Source organism: Dasypus novemcinctus, chromosome 1, assembly GCF_030445035.2.
Source record: "Dasypus novemcinctus isolate mDasNov1 chromosome 1, mDasNov1.1.hap2, whole genome shotgun sequence".
NCBI classification, from domain to species: Eukaryota; Metazoa; Chordata; class Mammalia; order Cingulata; family Dasypodidae; genus Dasypus; species Dasypus novemcinctus.
This window is the reverse complement of record NC_080673.1, coordinates 198,518,590-198,535,200: the sequence shown is the minus strand read 5'-3', so window position 1 is coordinate 198,535,200 and position 16,611 is coordinate 198,518,590. Positions and strand designations below refer to the sequence as shown.

At 45.1% G+C, this 16,611-nt stretch overlaps 1 protein-coding gene and 1 long non-coding RNA gene across 3 annotated transcripts in view; both read right to left on the bottom strand.

The window, feature by feature from the left end:
• Positions 1-7,586, bottom strand: part of HS3ST1 (heparan sulfate-glucosamine 3-sulfotransferase 1) — a 32,945-nt gene extending 25,359 nt beyond the window's left edge. The window contains exon 1 of the mRNA XM_004462163.4: positions 7,176-7,586. The gene's annotated coding sequence lies outside the window, so the exon portion shown is untranslated. The remainder of the gene's footprint in view (positions 1-7,175) is intronic.
• Positions 7,587-8,290: 704 nt separating this feature from the next.
• Positions 8,291-16,611, bottom strand: part of LOC139439658 (uncharacterized) — a 44,590-nt gene continuing 36,269 nt past the window's right edge. The window contains exon 3 of one of the 2 annotated variants that reach the window (XR_011649636.1): positions 8,291-8,328. This is a non-coding gene — a long non-coding RNA (uncharacterized lncRNA). Of the gene's footprint in view, positions 8,329-14,778; positions 14,854-16,611 lie in introns of those variants that run through there. The other variant, XR_011649635.1, reaches the window with a different exon arrangement.

Sequence of the window (16,611 nt, the reverse complement as noted above, 5' to 3'; positions counted from 1 at the left end):
ATATGCAATCACCTTATTCCCCCTGTATCTTAACTGCTGATACAGGGTTTTGATTTACTCTCCTAAAGAGTGAAGACATTTACATAAAACAACATATTGCAGGGTGCTCTGTGAATCTAATCTGCAGGAATTCTAGAGGAAATTCAAAAGAGGTAAAATGTATCTCGGAAAGTGCTAAAATGCAAGTTCTTGACAAGTAAAAGGAAATGTGAATGTTTTAAATCCAAGTGCATTTCTAAGATTGTAGAAAGTTTGGGCTCCACCGTCCCCCAGGATTTCACAAGCCTCCAGCCTGAGCCACCTGCTCACTGCGGGCAGCAAAACGTGGCCTTGGCTCTGGGGTCTGCTGTTGTCTTTCACTCTGGGGTCCCAAGAGAAGTTGGTTCACTTCTTCAGACCTCAGTTTCCATAAATATAAAACAAAGATTCTGAAAGCACCACTGCCTCCTTTGCCAGACTGGATACTGGGGTCAAAGGAGACAGGGGATGTGAAGTAAGGAATTCCCATTATTACATTCTTTTTATTCCAGAAGACCTTTGCATGATTAATCACTAGTTGGTCAAGGGTTTGTGCAAAGATGCCAGTTATTCAGTGGGGCTGATCACACTGGGAACCCCTCAACTGGATAAATGCATTCTTACAAGGTATTAGGGCTTACATATTCTGACTAGGTTTTATCAGCCTCCCCGGTCCTTCCTCTCCGTGCCTCTCTTTCTTCCTCCATGAAGCCTGCTCCATTTCCTCCAGACAGCAGGGCTGCCTCCTGATTCTTTACTGAGCAACTATTTGGTGGCAGGCACTGTTCTAGAAACTGGTACAATGAATAAACAAGAAGAAACACTTCCAGGGTCCCTGCTTTTGTGGGGACATATTCTGGGGGAAGATTGGGAGATGAGAAACAAGTGAGTAAATGAAAAGATGAAATGTCTCCAGATAAACATAATTGCGATGAAATTATCTATGGGAGAAGTTATTGCTACAGACAAATTAAACAGTGCTGGGAGAGGGCTGCTGTTCCCAAAGAAGGCCTGCCTGCTCAAGGGATGGGGTCTTTTATGTAAAAATCTGCTAACTTATCTGACTCCCATACCAGAAAGTAAGACTGTCAAAAATAATAACTATTTCTTAGTTAGTTCTGCACAACTTCCCTGCCAACAACAGTCAAAGATCAAGAGCAGATTTGGGAGAAGGTGTATCAGAGCCTCTAGATGTGCATGTACATTTCACATGTGGAAATGTTGTTACGAAACACTTTGCTTTTGTAATTCAAAGTGGAAACTTTATAATAACACAAAATGTCATTGTCAAAGAGCTTAAAGCTCCAAAAAAATCTTCACTGCTGATGAGGTCAAGGCTTCAAGGCAGTCGAGAAGCGCTGATGTAAACTATTCCTGGCACATATCAGATGCTCAATTAAGAAGGGACTCAATGTCAGGGTTCTGAGCATCAAAACTCAGTGGTTCAGACATCCTGCCCACTCCTTGTTCACTTTAATCATTTAATCATCTGTGATCATTTATTCATGCGATTCATTCTGGTTTATAATTTCCTTGTGGGGCAGTCCTTGAGTGGTTTTGTTCACTGATGTATTTTAATACTTAAAACAGTGCATGGCCCATGGTATACATTCAGTGAAAGTGCTTAGTTCTTATTTCATTAAATTTAAAATTATGACCCACTATCAGGGATTTACCTACAAAAGGAACTCCCAGTATCTAATCTTAGGTATGAACGCTCATGCCCAAAAATCTCTTGTGTGGGTCAAAGGAACTTGACCTTGCTTCTATTGAATCAAAGACTGAACTGATCCCTGGCTACATGCTAAGATTTCACCCCTAGGAGCCAACATTTCATACCCCTATCCCTGATTTAGTTCTTATCCTTAGCATATCAGTAACACAGGATATCTTCTACTTATGTATTACGGTTTTTGTTTGTTTCCTCCAATAGAAGATAAGCACAAGAGCTAGAATTCCCATCTGTTTCCTTCCCCACCAGTGGGTACAACGATGGAACGATGCTTGGAACTCAGTAAATGTGCTAAAGGAAGAAATGTGGCTATTATAACTACTAGTCAGATGAGAAGGAGCACCACAAGGTTAGCACTAAGCTGCGAAATTCTAGGTCCTTAAACGTGAAGGATAACTAACTAGAATGCTGTTTCTGCCGCACACTTACCCCTCCTGCCTCAATATTCTGAATAACTGCTTTTACTGTGTCTCATATTCAAACCAAATTTCCTTTCTAGCCCAAAAAACCTGAGGTCATAAATCGAGAGCCTGGAATAGAACAGAAGGGTTTTGTTTGGCCCACATGGTATATTTACAAATATTGAATTGGCTGCCAATGCTTAAAAGTCAGGAGAGTCAACAGAAAATTGTGAACGCAGGTCTGTCTTGAAAAACAAAAACAAAACCACCGAATTGGCAGGACTGGGGCCGAGGGCCTCTCTGCATCAGTGGGCTAAAGTGTGTGTTCCCCAGGCCCCACCACCTGCTTCATTCAGGCTGGCACTCTGCTGAAGGCAGTTGAGTTTGCGACCCCTGCTGGAAAACTCCCCCAAAGCACAGGCTTTGGACAAAAAAAAAAAAAAAGTCAAAGAAAACATGCCCACTGGGATCTATTTTTGTTATGTTCGGGCTATTCCTTGGAAGAATAACATATTCATTTCCCTAGACCTCTAGTGAAACAACATAACTATTTGACAAACTACAGCCCATTAAATATTATTCTAACAGCCTGAAAAAGCTATGGGCTTAATTCCCTGTGGGTAGAGGAAGCTGAGAATGCTTCAAGCTAGAGGCAGGCCTGCAAGATGAATCCTGAGAAGCTGTGCATCAGCTGGGTACGATTCTGGCTAACTCAGAGAGGGCTCCCTCTAGGAACTGGTGAGGGGCTGGGGCCGAGCCCACTGAGCCATGGGAACTTAGCCCCAGTCTTGCCAGTTCTGAGATTTTGTTTTTTGGTTTTTTTTTTTCAAGATAGACTGTAAGTTCACAGTTTTATGTGGACTCTCCTGACTTTTAAGTGCTGGCAGATAACTCGATATTTGTCAATAATACCAGATGTGGAAGATGAGAGGGAATGAAGGGGAGACGGGGCAATGGGGAATGCCTCAGGATCACGCCCCAGGAATGGCACCACTGGGACCATACCCTGGGACACCGAGGCTGCTGCTGACGCCACTGGATTCACGATCCAAGGTGGTAAATAAACTCTTAACTATCCCTGTGTCCGCCAGCTAGTCCCTCCAGATTCCAGGTCCCAGGTGGAAGCATCCAACTGAGCTACCAGTTCAGGGCTGGTAGATATGGCCAAGGAGCGGGAGCTTCATTTTCCACCAGAACATCCCTCAAAGGGGGTGTGCACCCCAAATAAGAGGTCCACAATGGAATGGTGGGCTTTTAAGTGAAGATGGATGAGAATGTTCCAAAAGCAGTACACAGAAGCAGAATGAGAACAGACAGACCCAAATCCCCATCTGGAACCCTTTGTACCTTCAGAAAATTTAGTTTTCCGATCCTCGGATTCCAAATCTCTAAAATAGAAATGATGCCATCTGCTCTACAGAATTCCTGTGAAGATTCAGTTCCATCATTCATTCACTTATCCCAACAATATTTATCAAACATCTATTACATGTCAGGCATTTAGCTGGGTTCTGGGAACAAACCTAACACAATGCTTTAAGTGCAATAGGCAGCCAGTGCTTCAGGCTGATGACAGACTTCAGTGATAGGGGCCCAGACTACCCTTGTGAAACAGATAACATATCACTTTCCCCCCAAAGAATCACTTATATGCAACTTTCTACCTTTTTTGATTCATCAGTATCAGGTCTTTTGTTCTGAACATATATTTTCTTAAGACATGAAATACCTTAAGCTAAAAGAAAGAAAGGAAAAAAAACTCTAAAATTTAACTCTAATATTGAAAACAAGAAACTAATAATTCTGAGAGGCAGTGAAGCCTGGCACTGGTGAAATTCAGATCTAGTGACCACAAGGAAAATATTTTAAATCTGCTTCCTCAATTTAATGTTTAACATATGTAATTCACCACACAGACATACATGAACCCTAATTAAAATGAACATTAAACTAGGCATAACATAAAAATCACGGGAAGGGAAAATTAAACAACCTTGCACAATTTCACCAGCAGTTTAGAATTGTTGAATGTTTTCATAGACATTTTCTCACTTTCTCATAATAATCCTTCTATCTCTAGTTGGCAGAGGAAGAATCCGAAGATAGGGGGGCGGGGAGGGGGTGATTTGCCTAAGGTCTTGCTGTAAGCAGCTAGCTCCAAATCCAGCTAGCACTCTTTCCATTCCCCAAACAGAAACGGGGCAGCCTCACCAGAAAGCACTGGGTCACTGGGCAGGGTTGAAGAAAGACACTAACCCTAACTGGTTGGGTAACAACTCTGATCCTTTCTGTTATCAGCTGGAAAGTGACTGCATTTCCCCAGCAGCAGCTAGAAAGTTGCTACCCTCCAGCCTTGCCCTTGCTCCTCTCCACTGTCTTCCAGACAGGGACCCTGGCTTGGAGGCATCTCCTGGAGCCCAGAGTCTGGGTGGTGATCCCAGGTAGAGGCTCTGCAGCCACCAGGACATCAATCCATTTTACTGTCTGGCTGCCCTTCCCTCCAAACTCTAGCTTCACTAGAGCACGACTCATTACTCAGGGTGTGCATGTGCCACCACACCGTGTGTGGGTATGCACCAATGTGGGCAGATGGCATGCTCTGGGAAAAGCAGCGTCCACCATCAAGTAAGTTTATGCCAGCCAGTCCATCCTCCTAGCCCTCTTCTAATCAACATGGATCTTTAAATTCAAGGCAAGAAAAACTTCCACATTGCTTTTCCCATCAGAGAGCTCCAAGAAATGTTTCCAGTAATTCCTTCTTTCGAAAACAAAAACACAAAAGCAAACTATATTGTAGAGCCCACCAAAGGTTACAAAGCATCCACACTGCACAAACACTGCCTGAAGTTGGAGATGATATGAAGTTTCTTACTGGGAATACCAACCAACAAAAGAACCGAGAGTCCTCTGCTTTTCCTGATTCCCATTTTCTAGTTCAAGGTACGACTTTCTCACCAGTCTCCAGAGCAAAAATCTCCCATCTTAAAGCTACGGTATATTTTATACGAGCCCGGGTCCACAGCCCAGAAGCTCGGCTCAGCAGGCCTTGGTAAGGGACCATCACTCCACGCTACTGCCGCAATTAACTGCTTCGCTCTAGAGTGCTTAGTCATGAAGTTGTCCATCCCAGGCAAACTCCACTAAGAGTTGGATGGGCTCATTGAAGCGGGAAAGGCTCCGTTACAAGCTGCTATCTCCTTGCCATGCCTGGAGGAAACCGTACGTAGCACAAAGGTCCATTTCAGCATGTTATCTCCGCAGCCCTGGGGGTGGGCGGCGGGGATCTAAGCATTGAAAATACGCTTCCATCCTGTTAATTTCACACCCTGGAATTTCACTAGGTCAGGCTCCTTCTGATTACAGGGGAAGCAGAAAGCAAGAATAATTCTCCGAACGCTTAAGGGTGGATTTTGAAATGCAGAGAGGCAGAGGCTGGGTTATCTCCCCGTTAAAAAAGAAGAAAAAAATTTAAAAAGATGTAATTCCAGAAATTAAACCTTGGCTGGAACCTGATAACCACTTTAGCAAAATAAATAAATAAAGAAAGTGGAATTTGGCCGCAAAGCGAGAACGCAAAGGTTGGAGCAAAGGGTCGTGCGTGCGCGCGCTGGCTGCAATCACAGCAGCCGCCAGCGGAGCACTTGGCAACCTGAGACCCGCTACCTAGAGGCGCCGAGCGGGTCGTGAAGGGGGTTCGTTTTGCGAGCTCGGGCTGCAGGAGGAGGAAGGAGCGCACTCCCAACCCGAGCGTTCTCCCTGCGTGAACTGCTCCTTGCTAAGCAGGGACCAGCTTCCAGAAGCGCAGCCCAAAGGCAATGGATTTGCCCGCGCCTCCCCAGAATTCCCTCCAGCCCGCAAAGCATTTTAGCTCAAGCTGTGGATAAAAATAGCCTGCGGATAATGGGGGAGCAGGAGAAAAGGGGAGATTCCCGCAAGACCAGGGAGAGCCGGTCCTGCAAAGTGAGGAAGGAAGGACCGAGGGGAAACAAGCATCCCCGGCGGCTCTGAGTGGGCGAGGAGTGCCTGCCCCGGCGGAGGGGATGAGATGAAGACCTACAGGCACCGGGCAAACAACCGCCGAAGCCAATCCCTCCACCCCCACCCCGCGCCGCTCATCGCGGCTTCTGCACCTGCCGGCGTCTCTATCCCACCATAGCCTGCAGTCCTGGTCCAGCTCTGGACGCCGGCGCTCCAGTTTCCAGGACAAACTGGGGCCAGAAGGGGGAGCAACGCGCGGTCCACGGCTCGCTCGGGGAGCGCACCTGGAGACCTCAGGCTCCGTGGGTCTCCCTCTGGTAGTGAGCAGGGGTTACAGGCTCCCACCGCGGGTTAACACCCCGCCTCCCGTCACAGCTGCCACCCGTGGTGCCCGAAATAGAAATCGAGGTGGAAAAAAATATACGTAAAAAGTATCCTGGAGAAAACATGCGCTGAGTATAACAGGCATTCGGCAAGGAGATGACTTCCTATTGCCGTCGTGGCCTCAGTCTCTCTCCTTTCGGGCATACCCGCCCCTCCAAAGATGCTCCACTCAAAACGAATGCAAAAAAGCAGAGACTACCCTCTCTCCCTCACCTCCCCACCCCCGCTACCCTGGATGCTCCTTCAGCAGAGTGACTTTTTGTGACTCGTACCCCGTCCTAGTTCGCGGCCCCGGGTGGTACCCGGGCTCGGCTGAGAGCTGCGATCCCGCGCCCTGCACGGTCCTCGGGAGAAGAGCCTAAGGCGCAGCCGGCGGACCCGAGCGAAAAATAAATTCAATCCGTGAAGAGTAAGAAATCCGGATCCTTGCCCATATAGACTAGTCTCTCAGCACTTCCAGAGGTAAAGGGGCCAGGACTGGAGGGGGAGAACCCGGATTTCTCCTTCCTTGCTCCCCCTACATGCACTGCACCTGCTCCAGCCGTGACTCACCTTGGACTCTGTGCTTGCCCTGAATCCGGGACGCCAGGTGCGGGCCCCTGGGCCCCCAGCCGCGCCAATACCCAGCCTGGAAGCCCGTGCCCCGCGCGCGTCACACGCACCTGAGCTGCGCTGCCGTCCAGCTCCTCCGGCGCCGGGAGTGGGTTCTTGGGCAGGGCCATGGGCAGCGCCGCCGAACGCCGGCAGCGGGAGAAGCGAGCTTCGGGGAGCTTCGGGGAGCTTCGTTGCGCCCGGGACCGGAGGGCGGAGAAGGGGCGCCGACACCCACTGAGACCCAGCGGTGACGGCGACTAGTGGCTGCCCGCACGCCGGGGACCTTGCAGGCCGGTGGCGGGGCGCTCAGTCCCGCGGTGGGGAGGAGCAGGGGGAGGAGCAGGAGCGGGAGGAGGGCCGAAGGAGGGCCGGCCCTGAGGGAGAGCGCGGCGGGCAGAGGAGGATCGCGAGCGCCCACTGCTGCCCGGCTCGCTCCCGGGCTCCGGCCGCCGGCCGCCAGGCGCGCCTCTCGGTGCCGCGAGGCTCGGTGCGGCGCCGCCAAGTTAGGGCTCCTGAGGGCGTGTCGGGGACGAATCCGTCCCGCCCACCCCGCCCAGTGACTCGCGGAGTTTCAGCCCAGGGGGAGGAGACAGGAGCGGCCTGAAGGGTGGGGCGGGCTATGTGTAGGTGACTCTGCCATTGCTGCAAACCTGGGGACGTCTGCCACCTCCTCCTCCCTCTAACCTGTTAGGGAAGGGCAGGTCCTAGCCCAGAGCCCACCCGTCTCCTGTCCAGCTCCTCAAGGTCCCCAGGACCTGAGTCCCCGTCATTGTGTATCCGCACCGAGCGTTCCCTTTCTGGCAGGTGACCCAACTTAGGCGCCCGGGAGCCCCGCGCCGCCCGAGGAGCAGAGGGAGCCATCCTTCCCGGCTCGCACCGCAGACGGGCTGGGACGCGAGCGGCGATCCGCGCCGGGAGCCGGCTCCCGAGCGCGCGGTGTAGCCAGGAGCACGCCCATCCCCTTCGGGGAGTGGATGCCGATTTACCCGGAGAGCACGGAGAATTGCAAATGTCAACTTTGGAATTAAGCGGGGTCTCCTTCCCCTTCCCCTCCTGCCCGTGCGGCTCGGGAGGCTGGGAGGCTTTCTGGGAGAACCTGACAACCATGAAGTGGTTCTATTTCAGATTAGAAGGTGCTGGGATTGAAACCTTGAAGAAGTTAGACTGCCGGTTTACCTGAGTTGTAACAAGTCGTCCTCAAAGGCATGTTAGCAAACATACCTAAAAAGAAGAGGAAAAATGCCAAATGCACTTCAGCGTAACTTGTTTTAGGTGAGATTTCAGATAGGTTGTCCATACATTGAATATTTGGAGGGATTCGAATTTGTCATTTACGTTTCAAACAGTCTCCCATTAACTGCATTTAGTTGAAACATATTCTCCCATCTCTGGGACTTTCCTGTAAAAAACTGACTCCTTTACTCATGCAAATGGTACCTGCAGTCCTTTTAGAAGGTAAAGCAACGAAAGCTTTTTCTAGCTGTCTGATAAGCCCTGGCCAGCCTTGTCTGATAAGCCCAGGCAGCTTTGGGAAGCTGCCGCTTTAGAGGTTTTAATGACCCTGGCTACTTCTCTGTGCCCACTGATGCTGACATGCCTATTCTAGGTTAAAGGAAAGTATGGATTCTAAAAAATCACTTGAAAGACCCACTTTAAAAAGCTTTCGCCTCTAAACTTATATTTGCTTCAAAAGAAGTCCTTTCCCCCCAATTCTGTGAAGCTGTATAAAGTCTGAGGCTACAGAAGGTCAAAAGGAAGTCTAAGATAAGGCCTTGCCAGTTATCAGTCTTTTAAGCTCCTCCTAGCAGCCAAGTGCAGTGGAGATTGAGTTCTTCAAAACAGGACATTTCTTTGATATTCTAATTTGGTATGATTACTTTTTCAAAGACTTCTATGGCTTTGCTGTACGTAGTCTGAATCCCACATCTAATTTTTAAGATGAAATTGGGGGTGCAAAATGATTCCATTTTTACCCGCCCAGGCCAAAGACAGGAAGGCTGAACTTAGTGCCACCCTAAAAGACCTGATAAAGAAGCTAGAACTCCAGGCGGAAACCCTGAGTCTCTGATAGAAGCTTCACCTCCAGGAAGTGACTCCAAGCAGATGTGACAAGTGACTACTAGGTCATTTTAGCTTCTTTCTGTCATTAATTTCAGCATTCATTGATCACTGATAAATATTCTTATATTCAGAAAAGTAAGAAAATATATTAATATTTTAAGTCATTGGCCTAAGTTAAGCAGTAAATTGTGTTCTGCAGAAAATAAAGCCTGAATGAGTAAAATGAAAATGAAACAAATGAACCTTCGAATTTGATCACTGTTCAGCAATAATATCAGCTAAGATTCACTAAAGTCTTATGTGCCTGTTAAGGTGTAAAATAGATTACAGGAATTGCACATTTTATTCTTACACCAACCTTCTTATATAAATAGTGTGATTTCTTCATTTTACAAATGAGGAAACTGAGACTTAGAGAAGTTAAGTGACTTGTGAAGTTAAGTAGAAGAGGGTGTCTTATCTGACTCCAAAATGTGCACTCTTAACCAGTATTAAAGACCATTAGTGGAAGCAGACTTGGCCCAATGGAAGGGCATCCGCCTACCAAATGGGAGGTCCATGGTTCAAACCCCAGCCTCCTTGACCCGTGTGGAGCTGGCCCATGCGCAGGGCTAATGCGCTCAAGGAGTGCCCTGCCACTCAGCGGTGTCCCCTGCATAGGGGAGCTCCACGTGCAAGGAGTGCGCCCCTTAAGGAGAGCCACCCAGCATGAAAGAAAGTGCAGGCTGCCCAAGAATGGCACCACACACACGGAGAGCTGATGCAGCAAGACGGTGCAACAAAAAGAAACACAGATTCCCAGTGCCACTGATAAGGATAGAAGTGGTCACAGAAGAACACACAGTGAATGGACACAGAGAGCAGACAACTGGAGGGGGGTGGGGAAGGGGAGAGAAAAAAAAAAATTTAACCATTAAAAAAAAAAAAGACCATTAGCTCAGACTTCCCCATTTTATAATCAAGCCAGCAAAGACACAGAAGTTTGAATTCATGAGGTTGGTGAATGGGAGCTAGAGCAACAGAGGAGGAAGTGATTTATGCCTTTCTGGGAAAATCCAGACTCTCAGTCCAGTGCTCTCTGTAAATGAATATTTTATGTTTGCTCTGGTTGTTTTTGGTTATCTGTTTTCTATTCCCCCAAATATGGGATGGGAGAGAGGAGGTCAGGAGAGGTGGAAACAGGAGAGAGAGCTTGCTTCTTTTGTAGATGCACTCACTCTACCTGCCTGGGTATGAGGCAATTTAATTGTGCTGCCTATCTATTGGGCTACCCCATATAGCCTCTCCTCCCTTAATGGCCATTTGAAACTTTCAGGTTAATAGCATGAATATTAAGGAGTCCAGTGGGATTCTTTATAAGCAGAGGCAATTGGGATCAGGTTAAAAATCCAATTTTAATAAACTTTCCAAGTCCTGATTTAGATGGCACACTAAAGGCTCTTACTGCTGAATCACCTTAGAAGTCAAATGTATTTTTAAAAGGTCCTTTTTGTAAGGGAAGCTTGATGGGTATTGTTTAATTGTCCATTGTGCTTTCTGTCTTCATAGAAAAGATCATCTGTAAAACTGATGAGAGCAGATATAAAATGCTACAATCCATAGAATTGGTTGAGCAAAGGAGGGGGCATTGGGTTTGAAAGATAATTTTCTGTCGTTTGACCAAAACAAAGAGAGCATGATTACACTGTGTGAAAATGGTATCCTCAAATAACTCTACTAATTTGATTGCACCGAGGTCTAGAATTGTTTCTACTTCTTTTGATTTGCTAATTAGCTGGAGTAGTCTGCTTGTGAGAGAGAAAATGAGGGTCATACCCAGAAATCAAGAAGGATACTAGATTCTTCCATTCAGCTGCTCATCCACCAGCCTGACCCAAGCCCCAACCTTATGTACACACACACACATACACAAACATATAAACTGTAGATAATTTATGTGTGTATATGTGTGTGTGATCCACCCATCTTTTTTTTATTTTTTTTCATGAAAACAGGAATCTTATCCTTTTAGTGACCCAGATATGCTTGCTTTTAAAAAGGAAACGCTTTATTGTGAACTTGTAAAGTCACCTTAGACTTCCAGAAGAGGTGCCAAAATAAGCCCAAGAGTACTGCTCTTAGAACTGCAAGTCCCCCTTCCCCTAAAATAAACATCCGACTTCCCAGATTTGCTTTTGATCTGCGTGATTGCCGGGTTGAGTTATGACTTTCATAGGCCTTAGGCACTTTCTCTTTTGTGGGTTCCTTTGTGCAAAAAATATCAAAAATTATACTTTACAATCACATTGGTATAAAGATGACTATAGTCCTTTTTTTTATTTAAATGTTTTCTTTGACCTAAAAGGTTTTTTTTTTTTTTTTTCTCCTTCCAATTTAAAAGAAGTTAAACATTTTTGAGAGGCCCTAAGAATCTCATGAGCTCTAGGCGCTTCTAGTGGACAGGTCAGATCAGTCCTGTGTAAATGATAACATCGCATAGAGGATGTTAGTTGGCTCAGGTTACAGATGTATACTAAACACAATTTCACACAGATACTGATAGTCCTTTAGTTGTTGGATAAACAGCTATAGACAACATCTTGCTTTTATTGCTGATCCTGTGTCAAATTTTGTCCCAAATTACATACATCAGTGTTGCAAAAATTGCCATATTGCAGGTCTGAAGTGGTCCCTTGTTGAAATTATTGAACCCTGCTGGGCTCTGGAATGCCTTCAGGGTGTTGGGAAATTCTGACACTTTCTCTGATTTTAGGTTTGCTGGCACAAAAGCTGACGGGTCCTTTGATGAATAGTTCTTGCTGATTTTCTCTTTTAGGGCTTAGTCAAAGGTACTGCGAGGTTCAAACTCTTCAGGAAAAAAAAAAAAACGCCTTTCTTCGCTCCCCTGTCCCCATCAGTTCAGTTTAACCACCATTGCTTGTGGTTAAACATGGCAGGCCCCATGTAATAGCCCCTATGCTTTGTACACATGTGTAGACATTTAGAGAAGTGTTACTCAACCCCTTACCGCAAGGAGCTCGTAGACATGCATGAGCAGAGAAATTAAAACTCAGTTGCTAATTCTCATAAGCCCTGTTTCTCAGTATAGTGGGAAGGTCAAAGGAATGTTTGCACTGTGGTTTTCAGACACTCACGTCCTACTCTGAACTCTCAGCTCCCAGCTGCACGGGATATCCCTAGCAGCTCTCCACTCTTGGAGCCCATCTAGAGCATGGCCCTGTTGTCCCTGAACACTGACAGTGCCGCCTTCTCCCTTCTAAGCCTTGTTGTGATTACAGATTTAAAATGGAGCCAAAGCCACAAGAAGTCTCTTGAAAAATGCTGGAGTTTCCTTTTCACGGGCTTTTGGAACACTGTTCTCACAAAAGCATTCACAAGGACTCTCAGAAGAGATAGCAAGATGTATTTTTTTCCTTTGTGGTAGTAATAAGTATTTCATAGAGTAGACAATCTACTTCGATGAAAACAAAATAACATTTTATGTTTAAAATGATCACGTTATCCTAGCTCAACATGTGTAATAATATTTACTGTAAATTAAATTCTGTAAATGATTGTGAAAATGGGTATCGCTTTTAAAGTTAGGACTAGCCATTGGATTGTATAGGAAACAAAGGAGAGGTATATAGAGATAAATGAAAATAATGGCAAGCTAGGAGTATTCAAATACATTTTCCTTTTATCTCATTTTGCATATGAACACAGAGAAGTTAAGTAACTTTCTGAAAGAACCAGGTCCAAGTCAAGTCCTTTTATTACCTTTCTCATCCCAGGATATAATTCTCTCCTTCCCCTCCATAACTGCATTTTTTTCACTTTATAAAACTTGAACAAGGACTCCAGTGTTTTTATGTTATTTCTTCAAATGAAGGAAAGGAGTAATGGCTTCTTCTGCATGCCTTGAAAATGTACTTATGTTTTAGGAGTTTAACTATCCACAAGGTATTTAAATATCCAATATCCATAATATTCTTACAATTGCATTAGTATGCTAATTGACAAAAGACTATGCTAGGCTTAAAAGCTCAGTTCTCAGGGTAATTGTTTTTCTCTCCCCTTATATGATCAGCCCTTAAATATAAAAGCAGTTATGGAGATGCGGCTCCTGGCAAACTATCTCACACTGGAGCCCTTGATTTCAGCACACTGCTTCAGATCACAGCTGCTGGGTCCATGGTCATCCATTCGTTCAAGCATCATAACATTCTTTAGTGCTTGCTCTCTGGTGGGCCCTGGGATAGGCCCTGCAGTTATAGATGTGAGCAGGAGGCAGCACATCTGTCCTCAAGCAGCTGAAACTCAGAAAGGTTGGGTGGTTTTTGGAGGGTACTATGAGCTACCCCAGCTCTCTGTCTTCTTCTCACTTCTCTTGACCCACCTCTTCCTGAGATCTGTTCCTGAGTTGATCAGGGCAATCTGCCCACCTAGGGAGATGGAGGGAATTACTAGATGGGCAAACTTGAGAATGACTGAGCAAGCCCCAAGCAACTCTGCCCTCGTTCCTCTTGGGAAGAAAGCATCCATCTTGCTAGGCTTCTCCACTGCTCTCCTGGGGCCCTCCCCTTTGGGGTTGCCTCTTCCTTCCAGAGTAAGTGTGCCCAATTCTGGGGTTCAGCTAACAGGCCTCTTCCTGTTCTCCATCCTAGCTTCTATCAGTAATAAAGGGGCACTTATCTCTAATCTGTCTTCATCTTTCTTGCATCTGCAGAGAAGAGGGGTGCCATTTATTGAGGCCAATTTAAAACCTGAAAACTGATTAGCCCCCCTGATCCCTTTCTTCCCTGACTGCTAAATCACTTATCTCCTGCCCACAGTTAGCACCCATCATGTGCTGTCTTATTCTCTAGTTGTTGCCATGGCTATGGCTCCCTCCACTCGCCCCTCCTCCTGCAGAAATTGTAAGTCTATTGTGTTCATTGCCTTGCTCTTTTAGGCCCTACATAGATTAAAAAATAGAATGGCATGCAAACACCCTCACAACAGATACCCAGTAGACATCACTCACCCCAAAGAGGGCAGGCTCCAGAACTGATTGCTGGGTTCAGATCACAGCTCTGCTTTATGAACTCTGTGACTCTATCCAAGTCATGAAAATTCAAGTTTCTAACTTTGTAAAATACAGAAAATAGTAATGGGACTTTATTCTCCTGTTATTACAGATGAAGTGCCTGGCAACACAGCACACATTGCATGCTTGTGCTTGTGTGTGTTTATTATAAACCAATGAAATCAGACAGGAAGAAATAAAAAAAAACAAAAACAAAACACTCTCACCTTCTTAAGCATCCTGAATGAAACTTGGATTATAGAACCTTTAAGGAAAGAGTTCTTCTCCTAGACAGAGGGTATCTGCCCCAGAGGCCACTGCTGCTGAGAAATCACAGCAGCAAAGGAGAGTTTTCAAAGACCAGGGCTTTAGGGTCAGATGAAGCTAAGTATAAATCTTTGGCCCTCCAGTCCATTCACATACCACCCAGAATTTTATTTCTCCCTTTATCAAATCAGGATTACATCAAATACAATATTTGTAGATTTAGATAAAATGATGCAGGTAAAAGTCACCAATTGCATGTTACATAGTAGGTCAATAATGTTTGAACACTTGAATGCATGGCGTCTTCCCTCTGCCATTGATTTCAAATATTGCCATTATCCAGAACTGTTCTTGAGCTGACATGCATTTACCTGAGGGCAGAGAAGAGGAAAAGGAAAAGATCTTCCATGGAAAACCCAAACAGCTGGTCCATGGCCTCCTGAATAATGAATTGGAGGTATTTCTTGTACAGAGCCCATTATTCTCTTTCCTAGCATGCCACATCTTCTCCATGCACAGTTTCAATATGCCATCCATTCTAGAGCACTTAGGAAAGTTCCCAGTGTTCCTATTCCATCATTCCTCCTTGAGGTAGGCAGAATAATGCCCCTGATAAGATCCCCAAGTCATAATCCCCACAACATGGAATATGTTACTATAGTCTTGGAAAGGGACTTTGCAGATGTGATTAAATTAAGGAGTTTGAGATGGAGGAGATTACCCTGGATTATAAAGGTGAGCCTGATGTAACCCCAAAGGGAAAAAGGGAATTAGGAGAGTCAGAGAAGGAGATGTATTGGTAGATGCAAGGGTCAGCATCAGGGAGAGCACTTTGAAGATGCCAGACTGCTGGCTCTGAAGATGGAGAGGTGGCCATGAGCCAAGGAATGCAGGCAGTCCCTAGAAGCTGGAAGAAGCAAAAAACAGATTGTCCTTTAGAGCTTGCAGAAGGAAAGTAGTCCTGCTGACACTTTGATTTTAGCTCAGTGAAGCTCTATTTAGGACTTCTAACCTCCAGAAATGTAAGATAATAGTACTGTTTTAAAATACTAAATGTGTGGTCATTTGTTACTGCAATAATAGGAAATTAGTAATCCTTTCCTGTTATCTTTTGAAAGAGGGAAATTAAAAGCATGTAAGGAGAATAAATGGTTTGGGAAGATAATTAGAATAGCTTCCCTGTGTCTGAAATTATTACGTAATAAAGAGACCAAGTCTCTCTCAGGTTGGGATGATATGGATAATTTTCTGTTGAGGATTTTCCTACTACATTTAAAAATCTCTACCTGACAAGTTATATATGGCTTTCTTTGAATGTAAGGTGACTTCAATTTTAAGATGCACCATTATTACATATGCCACTAAGAAAGAAAACAAAATGCTGCCAATTAAACAGTGACACAGGTTTTTATGATAGTTCTGTGTCATGCTTAAATTGGTCATAACTACTTTTGCTTTGCCATTTCTTTCATCTATTCTGGTAATTCTGGTAGTCTCTCCTGCCTTCAGTAGAATTCTGGTTATGGGATAGGCAATCATTTAGCAAACATATCTCAGTTGCAAAAGGTAGTACAATTCCAATTCCCTGTGGGTAGCCTTCTTAGATCTCATAAAACTCTTGGTCATTGCCTTGCAGGAAGATATAGAATTGACTGTGATCACTGCAGCAAATAAGGGCATTGGCTTCATTAAGCCATATTTATGCCTCTATACTCTGTTTCTATCTTTTTGCAAACATAATACCTCTTCATTCCAATGCCAAATATTAGTGTACTCTTTTTTTGGAAGTCATTCTAATTAGCAATAATACTAGCCACATGTATTTCATATAATGTTAATAACTCAATGTAAGAGATCACAGTATAAGTGTATTAGTTATCTATTGCTGCATAACAAATTGTACCCCAAATTAACACTTTTATAAAACAGTCATTATCTCATGGTTTCTGTTGTTCAGGAATCCAAACACAGCTTAGGTGGGTCTCTACAAGACTGAAATCAAAGTATCCACCAAGACTGCAGTCATCTTGAGACTCAACGTAGGGGAGGAACTCCTTCCAAACTCACTTACATAGCTGTTGGCAAATTTCAGTTCCTTGTTGGCTTTTGGATTAAGAGTCTGAGTTCCT